The 6,936-nt window shown below is 44.3% G+C and overlaps 1 protein-coding gene across 3 annotated transcripts in view; it reads left to right on the top strand.

Annotated features, from left to right (window-relative positions):
- LOC135905912 (metabotropic glutamate receptor 5-like) overlaps nucleotides 1-6,936 on the top strand; it is a 392,463-nt gene that overhangs the window by 179,919 nt on the left and 205,608 nt on the right. The gene's annotated exons all lie outside the window — the stretch shown is intronic.

The following is a 6,936-nucleotide window of genomic DNA, read 5'->3' as shown; positions in this document are numbered from 1 at the left end:
TGCAAACGAGGTCGATGCTCAGAGATTCGTGCAAAGCTGATGTTCCGTTGAAAAGCGAACAACTCTCGCATGCCCCCGGGGTGATTTGGTCGACGTAGCTTTTTTCACCGTGAAATGTTTTGAGAGGATACGAAGAGAGACGAAACCTTAATGTCCACTGGTGTGGGCTGCAAGTACGGATGGCTGCAAGCAAGCCCGGGCCAGGCACGGCCCCACTAACGTTATTTGCTGCGTCAACGAGGCGGTCCAATTCCACGTCAGACAGTCACTCAAGGCGAGGAGCAGCTGCAGATTACTGTGATGTATGCCAGTGATGCAGCGTTGCTTTTCTGTGGGGTTGCTCATTTGATATCGCAGTTATGCTGAACTAAAGCAAGCTCAAGCTCGAGATCTCAGATAGATTGATAGATAGATGGATAGATAGATAGATAGATAGATAGATAGATAGATAGATAGATAGATAGATAGATAGATAGATAGATAGATAGATAGATAGATAGATAGATAGATAGATGGATAGATAGATAGATGGATAGATAGATAGATAGATAGATAGATAGATAGATAGATAGATAGATAGATAGATAGATAGATAGATAGATAGATAGATAGATAGATAGATAGATAGATAGATAGATAGATAGATAGATAGATAAGAAGAAAGAAAGAAATAAAGAACGCGCAGACGGTATGCCAGGCTAACCCCGCCTGCTGCAACACCACCGTCACCACCACCACCATGGACGAAGCGTCAATGCAAATTAGAAGGGTGATGGTTTGGGCTAGTTGGTTTTTCATTTTAGAATGTACGTTACAGCGTTAGGCAGGGACAAGGGACGCGCTTGTTGGGAGCGCTTCTCATCGTTTTTCTTGCGTTCCTTGTCCCTGCCTCGCTCTGTACCACACAATCTAAGATTTATGGAAGTTGGCAGTAATCTAACCGCACTATCAGACTTCTCGACACTTCTGGCGCCTTAATAAGTGAGCTACGAACACAAGAGAAGTATTAGCTTACACAAACTTCACAAGGAAACCACACAACACAATCAGCTGTTTTTGATGGATGCGGAGCATGATGCGTACACGCAAGGCACCTTGAGCGAAGCAATTGCTGATAGCTTCGCGTGGAGAAAGAATGCGCAAAAAGGTATGTGCATGAGCTCTAACTGGTGGCAAGCAAAACACGCCTAGTTAAATTAGCACGGTTCATTATGACGCCTTTCTTTGGCATCCGCCCGCAACACCCTTGACTTCGCCCCATGAAAGAAGATGTCCGCATTTCACTGTACGCAGTGAGCTTGAAAGATACCTGATCATGCAGTGCTGCTCTGACGTATTGAAGTTGCATCGTTTCAGTTAAAATAGCGTGGGACGGGCTCTCATGAGAAAGGCTTTTGTACTCTAAGAAAAGTAAAAACTTCACAACCTGCTTTCTCAAGAAATGCTCCTGAAATCATTTAAAAGTTTATGAACCATTTAGGATTCCCCCTGTAATTTAACGATCACGGCGCCCGACGTGGTAACTCAGTTGCTATGGCGCTTTGCTGTTGCGCATGATGTCGTGGTTTCGAGCGCGGGCCGCGCCAGGGTCTGAAGTGAAACGCAATAAAACTCTTGTATGCAGTGCTTTGGGTACACGTACACACCATGCTTTGGGTAACCTCATAGGATTAGTGTTATTTTGGGATACCAGGCAATCAATCAATCAATCAATCAATCAATCAATCAATCAATCAATCAATCAATCAATCAATCAATCAATCAATCAATCAATCAATCAATCAATCAATCAATCAATCAATCAATCAATTGAACGGACAAACAATCGCGGCGCAAGGTTCCTGTTTGGCAAACGCTGTCTTAAACCTCGATCGTGGCTAACATCGATCGGGGATTGCAAGAATGATGCACATGAAGTTACGTAATTGTCTGCTGTGCATCGTTCGTAGGTTCTTGCGGCAGGCTTGCACAACCTTACGTCACGCGCAGCTGCGGAACAAGAAAAAAAATAAGAACGAAGAGGAAGTCGAACGAACAAAAGAGCAGCGCGTCCGACTGTTGCACCGACAGCCGCAAGCAAGGACGGGATGATGCCATAACCGAGAATGGGCCGAGCACGAAGAGAACATGCGACTGGGCATTCGCCGCCGCCGCGCCGTCCCACGAGCATCCAGTCCGCTCCGGAAGAAAAGTGATGCGTGGGTTTCGGCCACGGCGCCTTGCGGCGCCTCATCTTTCGCCGCCGCCTGGGCCGCCGTCGTCGCTGTCAATTGCTCCTCTTGCTCCAGTCACTCTCAATTCCCTCAAGTGGCGCTCATAATATGCAGCTCGAGCGCTCCTCTCCGGCCACAACAGGATGGCGACGTCCTTCGCCGCCGAAAGGAAACCAACAAACTGGTCTCCCCATTCACGTGCGCTCAAGATGGACACATCTCGTGCTCCCGTACAGGCTGTTTCGCAAAGAGTGGTGCAGCGTGGTATAAAGTCAGAGAACCGGTGGAAGAGGCTCTTTGTTGAGCGGGCTGGTTGAACTGGGAGATGAAGTGGTGCAGACTGCAAACGCTTGCTGCTTGATTACTCAAATATTTGTTTGTCTACAGCCCACCGTTGTCGGAGGACGTTATTTTAGGCCCTTGGCTAGACGCTCAATCGAGTTTCAAGGCCATCCAGGCGTTACTGAACTTTTTAAAAAGTACGGGCGTGGACTGTAGGCTTTGAGCATGCCAAATTGCTTGCCATATGTTTTACATCTTCCTACTCTCGTCATTGTCACCCATCATGCGCCTCCTTCTTCCCTCTTTCTTTCCCACTTCTCCTTCCCACAACGCCGAGTAGCTGGCTAGAGGAATATACCGCAGGCCGACCTCTCTGCATTTCGTATCATTCTACTTCTCTCTCTCTCTCTCTCTGTTTGTGTATAACTTCTTAAGTCCTGTAGGCTGTCCCAGGGGCAGCCTACACGTTCTGTAAGGTAAGAACGTTCTGTAAGGTAGATATATAGAAAGAAATGGTAACGCAAAAGAAGGGAGGTCAGCGAGGCTGGGTCCGGTTGGCTGTCCTGCACTGGGGTTTGGGGAAAGGCATTTGAAAGATGAGAATGAGGGCAATTCACACTACGCGTGTACACACTCACAATTAAGCATTTATCCTTCATGCAGTTCATTACAAGCCATCATGTAGGCTGGCACGTGTCAAGATGACGTCCAAAATTGGGCTAATTGGTTCAGCATGCTTCACAGTATGACCGCGGCTTCTTGAATGAATACGCAGCACTTGTCCTTGTCTGTTCTTCGGTTTTTTAGCTCGTTCAAGAAGTCACGATGTTATAGTTTGAATTTGAAGCATCCAAAGAAAAAACGCAGCTGCGCTTTTGTGATTTCGCACATAACAGGTGCGCGAGGCTATGGTACCAGAGCCTTCTCTTCTTTAATAAGCCCGTCATGCAGAATGAAACATTACAATAAAAGAACATAATAGCATACTTCTGTAAAACGAAGTTCTCGTCGTTACTGTAGAAGATTTCGCTGATCGACAATATGCGAAAATTTGTGAATTGAGCTTGTTCAACGCAGTAATTGTTCGAGATAAAAACAAGATTTTGAACACATAAACTCTTCTGGTGCCAATTAATATAGCGTAAAAATTATTAGTACGGGCTGATAAACGTCCAGAGATCAGCGGGCAAACAGGTGCTAGGGTCCATTTCTAAGTTGCTATTATACATCTGATAAAAGACCTACACTCGAGCAAGCTTACCCCGTTCCTGCATGTCGGTTATTTGTGGACTCGAAAATTCAGCGCGTAACAATGTAAACACGACATACCTTGAATATGGGAGCAATAAAGTTTACCAATTATTAAGATAAGAATGTGTGCGTAAAAAGAAAGATCGTTTAAAGAAGGAACAACATCACGAGGTAAAAGGTGAACAACGCAACGTCACAGTTAAGCGCCATCAAAGAACAAAACACGTTCAAAAATATAAAATTTTCGACCGTTTCGCTACTCTGAAGGTACGACAAAGTTTAGGAAAAAAAGAAATCGAGCGCTGCAATAAAATGCCATATTTCAAGGTACCAACGTTAGGCCATGGTTTAATAATGGGCTCTGCATAGAGTGTGAATTTTCATAGCATTGTAACGTGACCTTTAGTTCCACAGAACCGCAGACCACTCTTTTGTGGGCGTAAAACGGACAGCTTTAGCGCTAAGTGCATGCGAGGTACCCTAGTCTGTTTCGCCACAATGAAATGATGTCAATTCTGGGTGGTAAATTTTACGTTGTTGGTATGATGACATAGATTCTTGATAACAGGTATCGGCATATCGTTATAGCAGGAAACATGGTATAGCGAATACAGCATCGTAGTAAGATGGAGCACTAACTATCCATGTCTCAAACCTTATAGCGGGAACCGTACAATGATTGATTGACTTGTAAACTAACTGAATATTAGCCTGGGTCCTGGAAGTTGAGCTCGTACAGCTGTTCATGCTGAAAGCGTTATACGCGTGAACAGCTTTAAGGATTTGAACTGCAATGGCTGGACGCAGGGCAGTACGCAGAGATGCTCACGTGTACTTTCTTATCACACTTATCTTTATATCAGAGCTTGATTTTTCACTCCTGTGTAACAGAAGGATTGGTGAATGGAGACGCACTTACATATTCAATATAGCAGAGCGAAGGCTACCACACAGAGCTGAGAATTGAAACAGCGCCTGTGCTGTTGTTTTTCGCCGCTTTGTGTCGCGTGTTTCACGCTGAAATCTTCGTAATGCTTTTGAGGCGAGACTTGGAAACGTCGATTCGTTAGGATGCAGTAATGTAAGATGATCTGATATATAGAGAACACTTCCACATGTTGCTATGTTCTAGTAAACTCCCCTTTCAATGCATTAGCGTTATGAGCATCAAACTGAAAAGAAAAGTATATGTGTGGGAAGTGCGGGAAGCCGGTCACGTTGTAGAGGTATAGAGGGGATGGGAGAGCTTAGATGAGAGTGTACCTCTGCACATGTATGCATATATTCGCCCCTCGACGGGGCAGGACTTGTTTCGAGTGAGCACCTGAAGGACACTTTGCAATGTGGTGAATGCCGTTCGAATTATGGATCTGGGACCTCAAAGAGGTGAGACGTAACGCCTGACGCATTTCTCTCGCATTTAGTGTTAAATTACGAGAGAAACTTCTTCTGTTATTTTTACTACGACAGCTGCTACGAGAAGTTTCGCAGCCGTTTTCGTGACAGCGATGACTGGCATGCACGGCACCAGCCAACACCAAATGTTTACTTCGAAACATAATCATCAATTATTTTAAAGTAAAAGTTATCTGTGTATATATTATAAAAAGGAGCAACAAGTCATTGAGTTTTTTTTTCTTAGCCAGTAATCCGTGTTTTCTTTCTCGCGTCCCTTTTTATCCGTTCCACGTTGAAGGTAATAATCCATAGTCGCTGACAACCTAAATTTCACAAACAAGCTGCATCCCAAAAATGCAGTGTACCGATCCTTCAGCCCTGAAAGAAAGCCGAACCTAACAGAAGTCCACTCACAATTATGCACAAGGTATATGTAACCAATACGGTTCGATTATTTCCCGGATGCCAAGCGGTATTGCGTGTTTAAAACAGCAATTTTTTTTTTGTCCGTGCAGATCCGTCTTTGAGTCACTGGTTTCGGGATGAAACATGAATTTCTACAGCAAATTGTATTGGTGATCCTGATATCACTGCTCATCTAAAAGATAATATTTTAATTGAAACAATGAGCTTTCTTTACCCAATTAGCCCAGTATATACATTAGCATTTCAATGTCATTAAGCTGCGAGCGGGCTCCAGCTGACTCGGCTCCCTTTCAGAGGTGTAGGACTCGTGAACTGGGTTTTTGTGGGTGGATCTTGTATGTGATTCTTAGGTTGACACTGACTAAAGAAGATCGTGCGGTTGCAGCGATGGAAATTTATAGCGTGCACTATGAGCAACAAGGCCTACTGCGAGCCGCGAAGCAGCCTTATGAATATGACCATAGGGTTCGGAAATGAACCATCATTAAGGACAGCCAGCAGGTAGACACCTGGCGCTCAGGACTTACTTATGGATCTGTGCTGAATTTAACGTATCGATTGCCCAGGTTAACGTACTTATGCGAAGGATAGTTTTCTTGTTTTCGGATCGAGAGGTTACACATGACCAGCAGGTTGTCTTTCTGTCCGTTTTCATTTCCCTTTTCATTGTTATTTCTGCGTTAAATAGCACAGCTAAATTTTTCATATGCTTTCCTTGGCTTTATTATCTGTTTTTTTTTTCATGCGGCTGCGACAAACAAAAAATCGAGCTCCTAGATACCCCTTCTTCCATGTCGTTGAAGTGCCACGTGTCATCCCACCATTTTCAGGTGCAGAAGAGATGAAAATATGCGCCTTTAACAAGGACTATAACGGAGATGAAGGCATACGTTAAACCATATGGGGAATTTTGGGCTAGTCGAAACAATTCAGCCATGATGGAGATTAGCGCATTAAGAAAACAAATCACAGAAAAACTAAAACAAAAAGAAGGTATCCTAGTTACCTTCTTGCTTTGTTGCCCTTTGTTTGGGTAGTGCGATGATCTCTGTCATGACGATATATCTTGAAACATTGACGCAGCGGCTACATATTGTTGACACTTAGAATGTGGCCACGTGTTCTACTACCAGGCGCATTGCCATGGGGTTCTAGGTGGCTTTTTTGTCGGCACTGTAGTAAACCATGGCGTTCGAAAACAATTTGGAGCCTTCCTCTGCGTCGTATCTCACAGCTGCCGTGCACGTATCGCTTGGCGACTTCTAACCCCACCGACAAACTATCATTGTAATATTGTGACATTATTATCATTGTGACATTGTAATAGGGGATGGGCAATTGATCGTAGCTCAACTGCCTACCATTC

This window comes from Dermacentor albipictus, chromosome 5 (assembly GCF_038994185.2).
Source record: "Dermacentor albipictus isolate Rhodes 1998 colony chromosome 5, USDA_Dalb.pri_finalv2, whole genome shotgun sequence".
Lineage (NCBI taxonomy): Eukaryota > Metazoa > Arthropoda > Arachnida > Ixodida > Ixodidae > Dermacentor > Dermacentor albipictus.
The sequence above is the reverse complement of the archived record's forward strand: the minus strand, read 5'-3'. Positions and strand labels throughout refer to the sequence as shown.